This window comes from Rhincodon typus, chromosome 16 (genome assembly GCF_021869965.1).
Source record: "Rhincodon typus isolate 14 chromosome 16, sRhiTyp1.1, whole genome shotgun sequence".
Taxonomy (NCBI): Eukaryota; Metazoa; Chordata; class Chondrichthyes; order Orectolobiformes; family Rhincodontidae; genus Rhincodon; species Rhincodon typus.
In genome coordinates this window covers 53,205,772-53,222,158 of record NC_063347.1, presented here as the reverse complement: position 1 = coordinate 53,222,158, position 16,387 = coordinate 53,205,772, and the positions used below count along the sequence as shown (strand labels likewise).

Genomic DNA, 16,387 nt, shown 5'->3' with positions numbered 1-16,387 from the left:
GATACGGACCATATGGCAGAGAACTGTGTGAAGTGCACCTTCAATAAGAGACCATCATCAAGTGACCTACATCAAGTGACCTACTTCTGCATTATGTTTCTATGAACACCACCCACAATCTCTCTCCTGTTTTCACATGTGCAATGCTAGTTTCTTGTGTAGCCATAGCAACATTACAGTAAAGAAGGAGGCTATTTTGGCTCATTGCATCTCCATGTAATCAAGTCAGCTTCATTCACTCACTCCATCCCTGTAGGTATGCAAATTTACTTTCCTCAAATGCATATCAAATTTCCTTTCAATATTGTTCATTGACCCTGCATCCACCAGCCTCTTGGACAACAGGTTTCAAATTATTACCACTTGCTGTGTAAAGCAGTTCTTTTTCATATTTCTCTTGCATCTCGTGCCTGCATCTTTAGATTTGGTCCTTGCTCAATCAACTGATGAGAACAGCTAGGTCAACCTTATCTAAGCTTCTTATTATATAATCTCCCCTCAATCTCCTTTGCTTTAAGGAGAACAACTTATTTTCTTGTGTTGAACTTTGTAAATAAACTATAAATCTCCCTGGTTACCGGAATCATTCTGGTAAATCCCTCTTATTCTTGTCAAGAACCATGATACCTTTCCTCATGTGGTGACCAGAATTGATGCAATACTCTAGTTGTGGCCTAACACAGACTTTATACAGGTTCTACATACCTTCCCTGCTTTTGTGCATAATCTTCTATTCATTTTTGTAAGCTTATCGTAATTGGTCAATGCATGCTCACCATGTCTCTTGGGCACTGCTACTGCTGATTACTAACCTGCAAAAATCAGATTGAGAGTTTCTGGAAGAAGCAAAAATCTATCTGAATTGCTCAACTTGCCGAGTTCACCAGAGAAACACACACTTTCCCTTTATGCTCATCATTCACACTCCTTTATGCAGTTGTGAATGAATGTCCAACCCTCATTTGGACTCACTTAGTGCATACTAAGCTGGTACATTCTCAATTGCATGCTATTTTTATTTGTGTGAGGCACAGTACACTCATCTCCTTCCATGGTCTGTGAGGGGAATGTACATGGTGTTCCCAAGCATCATTTGTCCTTGTCTTTCTAGTTGCTTGAGATAGAGGGTTCAGATGATGATGTCAAAGAAACATTTCATGAGTTGCTGCATTGCACCTTGTAGATAATAAACTTTGCACTGGTGGACCAGCAAGTGAATGTTGGTTGTGGATGTGGTACTAATCAACCGGGCAGCTTTGTCCTGGGTGATCACGTACTTCAGGAGTGTTGTTAAAGCTTTTTATTTTATTCGTTCATGGGATGTGGGCATTGATGGGCCAGCATTTATTGCCCATCCCTAATTGCCCAGATGCAGCCAAGAGTCAACCACATTGCCTGTAGGCCAGACCAGGTAAGAATGGTAGTTTTCTTCCCTAAATAACCCAAATGATTTGGAGGATTTTTTTTCGACAATTGCAGTGGTTTCTTGGTCAGCATTAGGTTACTCATTTCAGATTTTTATTGAATTTAAATTCCACCATCTGTTATGGGTCCCCAGAATATTACCTGAGTCTCTGGAGTAATAGGCTAGCGGTAAAGCCACAAAGCCATCACTTTCCTATCCAAAAAGTAGGAAATGTCCCAATGAAATTCTGATTTTTACCTTGTAGATGGCCAGTGGCCTTTACAGAGTCTGAAGCTGTCTTACTTAATGATGAATGTCTAATCTCTCACCTGCTCTTGTAGCCACAATATTTATATGGTTGGTTCAGTTATTGGACAGAAGGTCTGTTTCCATGCTGTATGACTCTGAGTGTCTCTTGATGATGGCAACCCCAGGATAATGATAGGGGATTCAGTGATGATGCCATTAAGCATCAAGGGATTTTGGTTTGATTTTCTGTTGCTGCAGACTATTGCAAGCTGCTTGTGTAGCATGAATGGTACTTGCCACTCATCAGCCCAAGCCTGGATGTTGCCCGGGTCTTGCTCCAAATGGATACAGATTGCTTCAGCATCTGAGAAGTTATGAATTTTGTTGAACATTGTGTAATCATCAGCTAACATTCCCAGTTCTGACCCTATATTGGAGGAAATCTCATTGACCTGGTTGGGCCTAGGAAGTATGCTGAAGAACTCCTGTCTCAATATCCTGAGAATGAGATTATTGGCCTTGAACAACCAAATCATCTTCCATTGTGCTAGGTTTGACTGTGGAGATTTTTCGTTCGATTCTTATTGACTTTGGCTTCACAAGGGCTCCCAGATGGCGCGCATGGTGCAGTGGCTTGATATCAAGGACAGTCATTCATACGTCACCTCCTGAATTCAGCCATTTATCCATGTTTTGACCAAGGCAGTAATGAGGTCAGGAGCTGACTGGACCTAAACTGACGTCAGTGAACAAGTTAACGCTGAGTAAGTGCCATTTCATAGCACTGTGGACGACCCCTTCCAAATTCTACCTGTGGCCAAGTATAGACTAATAGGGCAATAATTAGCTGGGTAAGATTTGTTCTGCTTTTTATGCACAGGGCACACTTGGACAACATTGCATATCGTCATGTAGTTTTGTAGCCCAGGGCAAGTCTGGTTCTGCAACATAAATCTATAGTGATACTGCCAGAATGTTGTCAGGACCCATAACCTTGGCAGTATTTACTATTCATTAACTATTTATCTCATGTCGTGAATTAGATTGGCTGAAAACTGCCATTTATGATGCTGAGAATCACAGGAAGAGGTTGACATGTTTTTTAAAATTTTGGCATCACTGGACTTGGAGGGAAGCTTACAGATAATAATGTTCCCATGCACTTGCTTCCCCTATCTGCATAGGTGGTAGATATTGCAGGCTTAGAAGGTGCTGCTAAGGAGCAGCTGATGAATTTCTGAGGGCATCTAGTAGATAGCACACAGTGCTGCCACTGTGTGTTGGTGGTTGAAGAAGTGAATGTTGAAGGTGTTAGATGGGTGCCAATCAAATGGGCTGCTTTTTCCTAGCTGATGTTGAGCTTCATGAGTATTGTTGAGCTGCACTTATTCTGGAAAGTATAGAGTATTCCATGACACTCTTGACTTGTCATCCACTTGGCACTTATGACTTTAGATGGTGGCAAATGGTACAGTTTTCGTTTGCACAGATGTGCTGGGTCCCCTGATCATTGAGTCTGGAGATTTTCATGAAGACCCCTCAACCAATTAGTTGTTTAAATGTCCACCATCATTCATGGCTGGATGGGGCAGAATTGAGGAGATTACATCTGAACTATTGGTTGTGAGATTGCTTAGTTCAGTCAGCCATATGTATACTTCTGCAGTTTGACATGTAAGTAGTTCTGTGGTGTAGCTTTACTAGGTTGACGTCTCATTTTTGGATATTGCTCGTGCTGTTATTGACATGCTGTTCTGGACTGTTCATTGACACAGGCTTAATTTCAGGGACTGATAGTAGTTGTAGAGATGAGGATATGCAAGGTGATGAGGTTACACATTGTGTTTGAATACCGTTCTGCTGTTGCTTATAGTGCACAGCATGTCATGGATGTCTAATTTTCAGTTGCGAGATCTGTTCTGAATCTGTCTTATTTATCAAAATAGTAACACAGTAAATTGGAGGATATCTTCATGAAATGACAGGACTTACGTCTCCATAAAGACTCTGGTGTTGTTGTTGTTGCCAGTACTCTTATGACATGTACAGTTGTGACATATAGATTGGTAAGGAAGCAAAGTTCATTTTTCCCTTTTGTTCCCTTACTTCCACAGACACAGAGTAGCAGTTATGCCCTTTAAGACTTGTCCATCCTGGTCAGTGGGCTACTGGATGTTGAAAGTCCCCCTTTGAGAGTATATTCTGTTCTGGTATAACCCTCCAAGTTTCTTCCAAGTGGCCTTCAACATAAAGGAAGGGGGGGCTTTTGGGGATGGGGAATAGAGAATATCAGCAGGAGGTTCCATTGCCCTTGTTTGATGCCCTGAAACTTTGTATGGTCTGGGAATCCAGAAAACTTGTCAGGCAACTTGTAAGAAATACAGTAGCTCTCCTATAACACGATAGTTATGTTATTGTGTGACCTTGTGCTATAGAAAATTGCGCTATGGGGAAATCACTATAGAAAATACCTGTACAGCAGAAAATTTGCGTTATCCAAACAGCATCCACTATTCATCAATAGATAACACAGTGTGGAGCTGCAGGAACACATCAGGCCAGGCATTATCAGAGCAGTATTCATCAGTTGTGTTACAGCCAATTTGTGTTAACAAAACACGAGTTCTAGCCGAACAATCTTATAGCAGTGTTATAGTTATAGCAGTATCTGGCTCTTGAGCTTGCTGCACTATTAAATAGTATAATGGCTGATCCCTGATTATATACCACTGTGCTGCCACCTCTGCTTGGTCTATTCTGCCAATGGGACAGACATACCCAGGGATGATAATTGTCCAGAACATTGCCTGAAAGTAAGTTTTGGTGAGTATGTCAGGCTTTTGCTCTCTCAATTTTGACGTAAGATCTCCGATGTTAATAAGAGGAATTTGCAGAATTGATAGAGATGAGTATGCTATTGTCAAGTCCAGTGCCCAAGCTGATGCTGGATGTTTTGTCCATTTTATTCCATTTTGACTTTGGTGCAGTGATTTGGTAAAACTCAGTGACTTACTGGCCCATTTCAGAGTGCAGTTAAGTGTCATGCATATTGCTGTGGAACGGAGTCACATCTAGGCCAGACTTAGTAAAAATGGCAGATTTGGCCGCTCAAAAGGACAATGGTAAGGCCAGTTTTTTTTTGCAACAACTTTCTTGTGATGGCATGGTGTGTATATTTGCATGTGGGAATGGAGGAGTGTGGGGCGTGTGTGTGTGTGTGCGCGCCTGCATGTGCATGTGCATGCACTGTTATGGGAAGACTTGCATTTTTAGGGTGTTTTCAACAACTTCAAGCACTTCTGAAAGCATTTTATAGCTCATGAAAAGCAAAAGGAGTATTGCTGAACAAGGAGAACTAGGGGTGCAGGTGCATAGTTCCTTGAAAGTGGAGTTGCAGGTAAACAGGGATGTGAAGAAGGCGTTTGGCTTGCTTGCCTTCATTGGTCAGTCATTGAGTATAGCAGCTGGGACATCATGTTGCGGCTGTACAGGACATTGGTGAGGCTGGGGCTTTTATTCCTGGAGCGTCGGAGGCTGAGGGATGACCTTTTAGAGGTTTATAAAGCCATGAGGGGCATGTATGGTGTGAATAGTCAAGGTTGTCTTCCTCGGGTAGGGGGGTCCAAAATTAGAGGGCATGTATTTAAGGTGAGAGGGGCAAGATTTAAAAGGGACTTGAGGGGCGACTTTTTTTCGTGCAGAGGGTGGTCCATGTATAGAATGAGCTGCCAGAGGAAGCGGTGGAGGTGGGTACAATTACAATATTTAAAAGGCATCTAGATGGGTTCATGAATAGAGAGGGTTTAGAGGGATATTGGCATGGATGAGTTGGACTGAAGGTCTGTTGCCATTCTGTATAATTGTATGACTCTAAATTAGACCTTGATGGAAAAACTCAGCAGGCCTGGCAGCATCTGTGGAGAGAAAGTAGAGTTAACATTTCGGGTTCAGTGACCCTTCCTCAGAACAAGTTTATATCTACAGCTAATGAAGTAGTTTTAAAGATCACTGATGTGGTGTAAGAAATGCAGCCACTAGTTTGTACAGTAAGCTCCTATGCACAGCGATCTGATGATGAATAGATTTAAGGTGTTATTTGAAGGATAAATTTTGACCCAAGAGGAAGGGAAAATATGTCTCTTTTAGTGCCAGGTAATCCCTCACATCCATCTATGAAAGTTGATAAAGCCTTGATTTAAAATCTCATCCAGAAGATAGCACCTCTGCTGGAGTAGCACTCACTTCATTGGTAGTGCTGGCTAGATCTCAGGATCACAGAAAAAGGTGTTCTGGGCTATTGTGTTTCTGGGCCAGCTCCCCAAAGTAGAAATTTACCTAGTGCCACCCCCCTTACTTTCTGCCCATAATCCTGCACATTCTTCCTCATCAGATAATAACTCTTTTGAAAGTCTCAATTAAACACGCCACCACCACATCCTTGGGCAATCCATTTCAGATTCATTCTATCCACTGAGTGAAAATGTTTTCCTTGTGTAGCCATTGCTTCTCTTGCTAATTACATTAAATCTGTGCTGTCTGGTTCTTTAGCATTCCACCAATGGGTGCAAATTCACCTTATCTATTCTTTCCAGACCCCTCGAGTTTAAATATTTCTTTCAAATCTACTGGTAGATAAGGTTTATCTCTAGCATTTGCTTAGCATTTGTCTCTGTCCTGGCTTATCATCACTAACTCTTTGCTTGCCTTTCTTTTTGGCCCTTCTTCATATACTTTGTTCTCTCCACTCCCCCACCCTATCATCAGCATAAATAACACCCTTCCCAGCTATTTTCTGTTCTAGTGAAAAACCACTGGATTCAAAATGATAACTCTGTTATTCTCTGTACAGATGCTGCCAGAGCTGCGGAGTTTCTCCAGCAGTTACTGTTTTGATTCACAGCCCCCGAGCTGTTCAGCCACCTGGGAGTCAATTACATAGTTGTTGGCAGGAAGAAGGCCTTTTTCATCGGTAGTTTGTTATAGCCATTTCACAATCTAATCTGCTTGTTGCTTGCCAAATCTCTGTTTGTATACAGCTCCCTGGCTCCAACCAGCTCTCCCTCTTGCTTGAACCAACAACTGTTTAACCAACGCCATGAGTGTCAAGTAACTTGCTGTTAAAATGTCCAAAAATCCTTCAACAATCCTTGGCTTTTAGACTAGTCCTTTTCCCATTTCAATCCACAGTGAAAAATACAGAAAAATAAAAAAGATACTTTATATACAAAATTGAAAACTAAATTCCCATGGTCCCACCATGATGTTATTGCTATCACAGAGACATGATTGAAAGAGGGACAGGATTGGCAACTTAACCTTCAAGGATATTGATGTTTTAGACAGGACAGTGGAGGAAGCAAAAGAGGTGGGATAGTTGCATGAGATAACAAGGTATAGAGCTGGATGAACACAGCAGGCCGAGCAGGAAAGCTGACGTTTCGAGCCTAGACCCTTCTTCAGAAAAAAGATAGTTGCATTACTGGTTAGGGAGCATATCACAACTGTGTTGAGGGAGGACACTCTGGAGGAATCTTGCAGCGAGGCATTGTGAGTAGAGCTCAGAAATAGGAAGGGTGCAATCACAATGCTGGATGGGGAACAATTTGTTGGGTGTGTCCAGGAGGATTTTTTGAAACAGTATATGAATAGTTCAACAAAAGTGGGAGTTATACTGGACCCTGTATTGGGAAATGAACCTGGCCAGGTGATCAAAGATTCAGTGGGGGAGCATTTTGGGAATAGTGACCATAATTCCATAAGTTTTCAGATACTTATGGATAAGGGAAGAGTGGACCTTGGATGAACGTGTTAGACTGTGGGTGGTGGGGAGGGGGGAGGGCAGGGGCGGGGTGTGGGTTGTGGTTAAGAATTGGTGAATGTGGATTGGGAGCATCTGTTTGAAGGTAAATCCACATCTGACATGTGGTAGTCTTTTCAAGCCAGTTGATGTTCCTGTGAAAATTAAGGACAGGAATGGCAGGATTTGGGAACCTTGGATGACAGGGGAAATTATCAGCTTTGTCAAGATGAAGTAAGCATACCTAAGGTCTAGGCAACTAAAAACAGACAAAGTCCTGAAGAATATAGAGAAAATAGGACGGGGCTGAAACGGACAGGTAGGAGGCTAAAAGGAGCTATGAAATATGCTTCGCCAACAGAGTTAAGGAGAATCCCAAGGCATTTTATACCTATATTAGGAGCAAGAGGATAGCTAGGGAAAGAGTAGGCCCTTTATCAAAGATAAGAGGGGTGTTATGTTTGGAACCAGAGGAAATGGGTGAGATCCTTCATGAGTACTTTACATCAGTATTCACCAAAGAGAGGAACGCGAGTAATGTTGAGGTTAGGGACAGGTATGTGAATACTCTCTGGCCGGTCACTGTAATGAAGGAGGAAGTGCTGGGTGTCTTGTCTACCTTAATGCATTTCAAATCTCCAGAGTCAGGTGGGATCTATCCCAGGATACTGTGGGAGGAAATAGCTGAAGTCCTAAAGATATCTTCACATTCTCTTTGGCTTCAGGTGAGGTTCCAGCGGACTGGAGAATAGTCAGTGTTGTTCCTTTGTTTAAGAAGGTAAACTGAGATAATCCAGGTAATTACTAGCTGGTGAGCCTGATGTCAGTGGTGGAGAAGCTGTTGGAGAAGATACTGAGAGACAGGATTTATTTGCATTTGAAAGCAAATAGACTTGTTAGTGATAGGCAGCATGGGTTTGTGTGGGGAAGGACATGTCTCACCAACTTGATTGAGTTTTTTGAAGAAGTGACAAGATTGATGAAGGACAGGGGATGTTGTCCACATGGACTTTAGTGAGGCACTTGATAGGTATCTCATCTCAGGCTGGTATAAGAGGTAGACTCTCATGAGATCCAGGGTGTGCTAGCTAGATAAATGCAGAACTGACTTGGTCATAGAAGACAAAGTAGAGGTGGAAAGGTGCTCTTTGAATGGAGATCAGTAATTGGTGGTGTGCTGCAGGGATCAGTGCTAGGAGCTTTGTTGTTTGTTTACATGTATCACATATATATAAATATAAATAATATGGAAGAAAATGTAGGTGGTGTGCTTAGTAAGTTTGTAGATGACACCAATATTGGTGGAGTTGCAGATAATGAGGAGAATTGTCAAAGGATACAGCGGTATATAGATAGATTCAAGATAGTGCCGGCACTGGGTGACTCTTTGCAAGCTATCTACAGCAGATCTTATTCTCACATTTCTTATAACCGTTGGACACACAGGCCCAGGGCAAACTTACTGGCTTCCCGCAGGACCCACGAGAATACCTGGAACCAAGGCCCAAACACTGACCCTGTAGTGACCTGATGCCGTGGTGACCCGGAATGAAACCGGTCCCAACAGCTTGGCTCCGAAGAGGCCCGACCAGTCCAGGACCATGCTCTGACCCTGCACCGATGCAACCCTGAGAAGGCCCGAACGGCCAAGCCCGTTTTCCGACCCCGATCACACTTGCTTATCTTCCAGAGCAGCAGACTCACACCGAGACCGACCAGGAGCAAGAATTCTACAGCCTCAACCTTTTCCAGAGGAAGCCAGACCAACCAGGACCAAACTCCAACCTCGTAGTGTCTTGCCCCAGGGGAGGCCCAGCCCAACTGGATCCAATTCACTTGCCTCCCGGAGCAGCAGACTCACACCACCGACACCTGGGACCGTCCAGACACAGGAAACCTACCAGAAAATGGGGAAGACATGCTGGCCTGCAAGTGAGACTGAAACAACACAGTTTCAAGTGTCCCCTTCCCTATCTTACTCCTGGCAAATGTCCAAGCTATTGGAAACAAAATAGACAAACTCGGATCTCGACTTACCTTCCAGAGGAAATTCAGAGACTGTTGTGTGCCCTGTTTGACAGAGACATGGCTCACTCCTTCTATACCTGACTATGCTTGCAAGCTGAGGATTTCTGCATACATTGCATGTACTGCATGGCGTCCTCAGGTAAGGGAAAAGGCGGTGGAGTATGCCTCTTAATCAACATCTCCTGATGCTCAGATGTGGCAACCCTAGTGAGCCACTGCTCCTTGGACCTAGAATATCTAACAATGAAATGCTGACCCTATTATCTGCTGCGCAAGTTCTCCTCTGCCATCCAGACAGCATGCTACCCCACACGGAAGTGAAGAGTGCTCTGGATGAAATTTACACCACTACAAGTGCTCTGGAGATGAAATTCCCTGAGGTCCTAGTCATCATGGCTAATGACTTCAAACAGGCCAACCTAAGGGGGGTGCTATCAAAATACCACCAACACATCTCCTGCCCCACCAGGGGAACAAAAATCCTTGACCACTGCTACACAACCGTCAAAGATGCCTACTGCTCCATACCCCGTCTGCACTTTGGAAAGTCAGATCACAAAACTGTGTTCCTCCTCCCAGCTTACAAGTAGAAGTTAAAATGGGAAGATCCTACACAGAAAATGAACATAGAACTTTAAAGCACAAGGGCCTTTGACCCATGATGTTTTGCTGAACATGACGGCAAATTAAACTAATTCCTTCTGCTGCCTTTGGCCTATATCCTTTCATTGCTTGCATATTTATATTCTTATCTAAAAGTCCCTTAAACACCCCTATCGTATCTGCCTCCACCACCACCATTGGCAGCACATCAGACTCCTACCACTCTTTGTGCAAAAAACCTGCCCCTCACATCTCCTTTGAACTTTCCCCTTCTGACTTTAAATGCATGCCCCATAGTTTTAGACATTTCAAATCTGGGAAAAGGATTCTGACCATCAGCCTTATCTATGCATCTCAAAATTTTATAGACTTATAGCTAGGCTCCCCTCAGCCCTGGCTACTCCAGAGAAAACAACCCGAGTTTTTCTATGCTGTCCTTATAGCTCATACCCTTTAATCCAGGCAACATCCTGGTAAACCTCTTCTGCACCCTCTCCAAAGTCTCCATATCCTTCCTTAATGTGGCGATCAGAATTGAACAAAATACTCTAAGTGTAGCCTAAGCAAAGCCCTATAAAGCTGCAACATGACGTCCTGACTCTTGTACTCAATGCCCTGACTAATAAAGGCAAGCATGCCATACACCTCCTTTACCACCCTATCTACTTGTGTGGCCACATTCAGGGAGCAATGGACTTGAAGCTCTAGATCCCTCTGTATATCAAAGCTGTTCAGGGTCCTGCCATTAACTGTATACTTTTCCTTAACATCTGATGTCCCAAAATTCAGCACCTCATATTATACTCCGTCTATTATTTCTCCGCCCATATCTGCAACTGAGTATATCCTGCTATATCCTTTGACAACCTTCTAAAATATCTACAACTCCACCTATCTGAGTACCATTTGCAAATTTACTAATCCACTTATCTATATTTTCAAGTACAAGTAGTACGATACTGGTCTGTGGCAGTGGAAAAACTTTTCTGGGACCGCTTGGAATGGGTGGACTGGACTATATTCAAGAATTCTGGAGGCAACCTAGACAAGTACGTCACTACCATCATGGACTTCATTAGCAAGTGCGTAGAGGACTGCGTGCCAAAGAAATCAAGCCGTGTGTTCCCTAAACAGAAACCTTGGATGAACTGGGAAATCCACTGCCTACCAAATACCAGATGTGCAGCATTCAAGTCGGACGACCCAGACCTATACAGAAAATCCAGACATGACCTCCGCAAAGCCAGCAGAGATGCCAAGTGGCAGTACTGCACCAAGTTAGAGGCCCAAACTAACTATACGACCACCTGCCACCTGTGGCAAGGCCGACACTGAACTAGAGCAAGATAGCGGACAAAAACACATCCCTACCTGATGTGCTCAATGCTATCTATGCTTGGTTCGAGCAGAATGCAAGTGGGACAATGTCACCTGCCCCAACAGCCCCCGACGTAACTGTTACCTCTGTGACTGCTGCAGATGTCAGATTGATCTTCCTGAGAGTAAACCCGAGGGAAGTAATAGGCCCAGATGGAGCCCCTGGCTGTACACTTGCATCCTGTGTGGACCGGCTGCCTGAGGTTTTCACTGACGTCTTTAACCTCTCCTTGCTACAATCTGAAGTCCCCAACTGCTTCAAGAAGACCACCATCATCCCAGTACCAAAGAAAACACATGCAGTGTGCCTTAATGACTATCTCCCAGTGGCTCTGACCTCCATAATCATGAAGTGCGTTGAAAGGCTGGTCATGGCCCACATCAACTCTGGCCTCCCAGCCTGCCTTGATCCCCTGCAATTTACCTACCAGCTAAACAGGTCCACAGTGGATGACATCTCCCTAGCCCTGCACTTATCCCTGGAACATCTGGATAACAAGGACTCTGACATCAGGCTCCTACTCATTGACTACAGCTGCCTTCAACGCCATAATCCCTGCCAGACTAAAACTCTGAGACCTAGGTATCAGTGAAGATAGAAAACAGCACCTCTTCCACGATAATTTTCGATGCTAACGCCCTGCAAGGATGTGTTCTCAGCCACCTACTGTACTCTGTACACCTATGACTGTGAAGCCAAATTCCGTACAAATGCCGTCTACACGTTTACTGATGACACCACCATGGTAGGACAGACATCAAACAATGATGAGTCAAAATACAGGAAGGAGACAGAGGGCTTGGTGTCATGGTGCAATCATAACAACCTCTCTCCCAGTGTTGGCAAAACAAAAGAACTGATCAATGACTTCAGGAAGAAAGGAGGAGAACATGCCCCTATCCACATCAATGGAGCTGAGGTGGAGAGGGTTGACAGTGTCAAGTTCCTGGGAGTGATGATAACTGGCAATCTATCCTGCACCTCCCATGTAGACGTGATGGCCAAGAGGGCACAACAATGCTTCTTCTTCCTCAGGTGGCTTAGGAAATTCAGCAAGTCCCTAAGGACCTTCACCAACTTTTACAGATGCATCATTGAAAGCATTTCATCTGGGTGCATAACAACCTAGTACGGTGGCTGCAGAACTAAGACTACAGAAAATTGTGTGCATAGCCCAGACCATCACAGAATCCAACCACATATCCACGGGCTCCGTTTACACTTCTCATTGCTGCAGAAAAGCTGCCAACATCATCAAAGATCCCTCCCACCCTGGTGATACTGTTTTCCAACCTGTTCCATCAGGCAGAAGATACAGAAGCTTGAACACACGCACCAACAGGTTCAAATACAGCTTCTTCCCTGCTGTTGTCAGACTGCTGTATGGACCTCTCTAACTTCAAATAATGTTGATCCTGCTTTGTGCACCTCCTGTGCAGCTGTAACCTTGTATGCCTCACTCTGTCTAAGCATCCTATGATCTATAAGTCCTTGTTTGCTATAATCTGCCTGCACTGCTCTCAAAACAAAGCTCAACACTGTACTTAGTGACAAAAATAAATCCAATCAAAACTTGAATCAAGAAATGTCAGGTGGAGTATAAACCAGACAAATGTGAAGTCATGCTTTTTGGAGGATCAAATTCAGGTGTGAATTATACAATAAATGGCAGACCCATTAGGAACATTGACTTGGAGTACAGAAAGATCATGGTGTCCAGTCCACAGATGCCTGAAGGTAGCAACACGGTGGATAAAGTGGTCTAGAAGATACATAGCATGCTTACCTTCATTGGCCAGGGCATCGAATACAAAATTTGGCAAAAACTGAAAGAAGTGTGAATGTTGTAAATCAGAAACAAAAATAGGACTGCAGGAAAAGCTCAGCAGGTCTTGCAGCCTCTGTGAAGAGAAATCGGAATTAATGTTTCAGGTTGAGTGACCCTACCTCAAAAGTTAGCAAGTTATGTTAGAGGTGTATAAATCTTTAGTTAGGCCATTTTTGGAATATTGCACGCAGTTCTGGTCGCTACACTAGCAGAAGGATGTGGATGTTTTGGAGAAGGTGCAGAGAAGGTTTACCAGGATGTTGCCTGGTCTGCAGGATTTTAGTTAGGAGGACAGGTTGGATAAACTCGGATTGTTTTCACTGGAAAGATGGAGGCTGAGAGGCAACCTGATAGAAGTGTACAAAATTATGAGAAGCATAGATAGGGTGGATAATCAGAGGCTTTTTTGCAGGGTGGAATGTTCAACTACAAGAGGGCACAGGTTCAAGATGAGAGGGGGAGAGTTTAGGGGTTAAATGTGGAGAAATATTTTTACATAGAGGGTGGTGGATGCTTGGAATGCAGCGCCAGTAGAGGTGGTGGAAGCAGGCACGTTAGCAACGTTTAAAGCATATCTTGATAGACGCATGACCGGGAGGCAAACAGAGGCATAGAAATCGCGTATGGGCACTAAGTAGAGGGCCTAAATAGAGGTTAGGAATCAGCGCAGCCTGATGGGCTAAAGAGCCTGTTCCTGTGCTGTATTGTATTATATATTATTCTATAACCAAGTGTTAAGAAGAGAGATGAGATTCTCATTCGTGAGTGGCATTAGGCCTGTTTGCATGCATTATCATCTCATCTCTTTTTTTCTCCAGTTTCCCACTTTCCCACTTGCTGGAAACAAGTTGGCAAGTTGCCCACCATTGAAGCCAGGGTGGTTACTTGGCAACTCCAGTTCGCTTGCTCGTTCCTTCAGACCTCCATCTTGGACACCAGGTACCAGCAGTTTAGGGCACACTGTTGTGCCTAATTCACATCTATACTGAAGAAAACACTAAACTCACTTTTATTGTACTTAATAAATTGTGTTGTATGAAAGGAGAGAAAATTAGCAGTCCCCTTGATAAGGATGAAAGGGGTCCCAGAGGCTTTAGAACACACAACTGGTTAAGGCATTGCTCTCTACTTAATGGCATCTAACCATTTATAAGGGAGCTCTTGTTGGCACAGTGGTACTGTCTCTACCTCTGAATCAGGAAGCCCAGCTTGAAGTCCCGCCTATTCCAGAGGTGTGCAATGACATCTCTGAACAGGTTGATTAAAAAAAGTACCTAAAAGATCATTTATTAATTATCACAAGCAACAATACACAAAGCACATGCCTCACACATTCCACCAAATGTTGCCTGTATTCAGAGAGGTGATCAGTCTCTCATGATAGCCTTGTGACTGGATCCCTTGCCTAGAGTCCTCCTCCTGAGCATTGAGCCCAAGGTTCTTAGGTATTACCTACTCCCATAGAGGTGATTTGGCTTTCATGGTCATCTTGTCGTCAGGTTCCTGGCCCAGGCCTTCACTTCTGAACTTTGGTTTCACACCTGAGTGTCCTGCACATTACACTTTATGCCCAATTGTTTCATGACAAGAACCACCTGCACCCTTCCACTTGCACAACCTCAAACAAAAGTGATCTTTTCAGTTACACTCCCATCTATCTGTTGCTTACTGTTGCAAAGTTGTTATAATACTTGTGGATTAGAAGGCAGGACATTGAGAGTTTATTTGTAAAATGATGGGGTGTGGGGGTGAATGCGTGGTTTAAAAAAAAAAGTCTACAGGCAGCAGCAGATGCACAGAGTTCTTAATATTGGAACATTGTATCAAAAGGCTATACTGTTAGTGGGCAAAGCAGCATTTTTACCAAGACAGAGATAGTAGGAACTGCTGTGTTCATCCAACTCTACATCTTGTTATCTCTTTTTACCAAAACAACAGGTTTTTGAATTTAGCCAATTAATTTAAACCAGGCCCTAGATATTAAAGCCCAATTAAGTTTAAATCTGATGGTTTTGACAACCTCAGACCAATCCTAGTGTCAGAAGTTAATAGGTCATCAACAGTATTAAAGAAGAGGGCATTTGAAAATCTGTGAGAGAGCAAACCACCATCTGTTAAGAGAACAGCTTTCAACAGCCTGCAGCTCTAAAGAAAGAGAAAATCACTGGCTCGCACAGAAATCTCTAAGATCTCAGAGTAAACACCAGCTATAATGGCACTCTTAGCTAATATTCCCGACACAAGAATTCGATGGAGGAAGGCATTCCTGACTGGAGGACAGCAGAGAAGGCAAAGAACATTCTGCAAGACTTACCTTGGCTGTAATTTTGAGCGACTAAGTTTTAATCTATTTTTTCTTGTTACTTTTGTTTATATAAATGGGATTTGTATTTATTGGAACAGCATGCCATTATAATTTTGTTTTATTTGGGAATAGTTAGTAAAAGGGGGAATTGTTCAGTTTGTTAGTAGTTCTGTTAATTTGTTTACTGTTTGATGTTGATAAATAAATGTTACTTGTTGCTAAATAAAGTGAGTGTCAGGGATTTCTTTCAGTTAACCTCTCCTTTATAACAGATTGGGGGTGAGAGGCAGATTATATCACTTTTCATATTTCCTTTAACAGATTATGAGGTGAGGCGAGCTTCTCTGGGGGTTTCAGTTTTAATTATTAGAGGGGTTCCACCACTCCTTCATAACACTTACAATAGCTACAGTCAGTTCTGCTCTAACACGTTTCTTCAAAGCAAATTGGTTTTAACACGATCGAAGAATTTAGACCAATATTTGTAGGACACGAACTTTCCTCACCTCTATTGACTATAACACAATACAGGCCTCATTAGTTTAAACGGTGTGTCTACTGCGTGATTTTCTTATAACGTGAGATCGCACAAGAATGGAACTATTATAAAATAAAAACCAAAAGAACTGCGGATGCTGTAAATCAGGAACAAAAACAAAGCTGCTGGAAAAGCTCAGCAGGTCTGGCAGCATCTGTGGAAAAAACAGAGTTAACGTTTCGGGTCCGGTGACCTTTCCTCAGAACGGAACTATTATGTTGTATGAGAGCCGACTGTATTTGCTAATGGAACAAAA

General features: G+C 43.2%; 1 protein-coding gene and 1 non-coding gene across 2 annotated transcripts in view; both read left to right on the top strand.

Moving 5' to 3' along the window:
- cacna2d2a (calcium channel, voltage-dependent, alpha 2/delta subunit 2a) overlaps positions 1-16,387 on the top strand; it is a 668,643-nt gene that overhangs the window by 15,569 nt on the left and 636,687 nt on the right. The gene's annotated exons all lie outside the window — the stretch shown is intronic.
- LOC125485188 lies at positions 14,317-14,439 on the top strand. The gene has a single exon (XR_007263936.1). It is a non-coding gene; the product is annotated as a U6atac minor spliceosomal RNA (small nuclear RNA).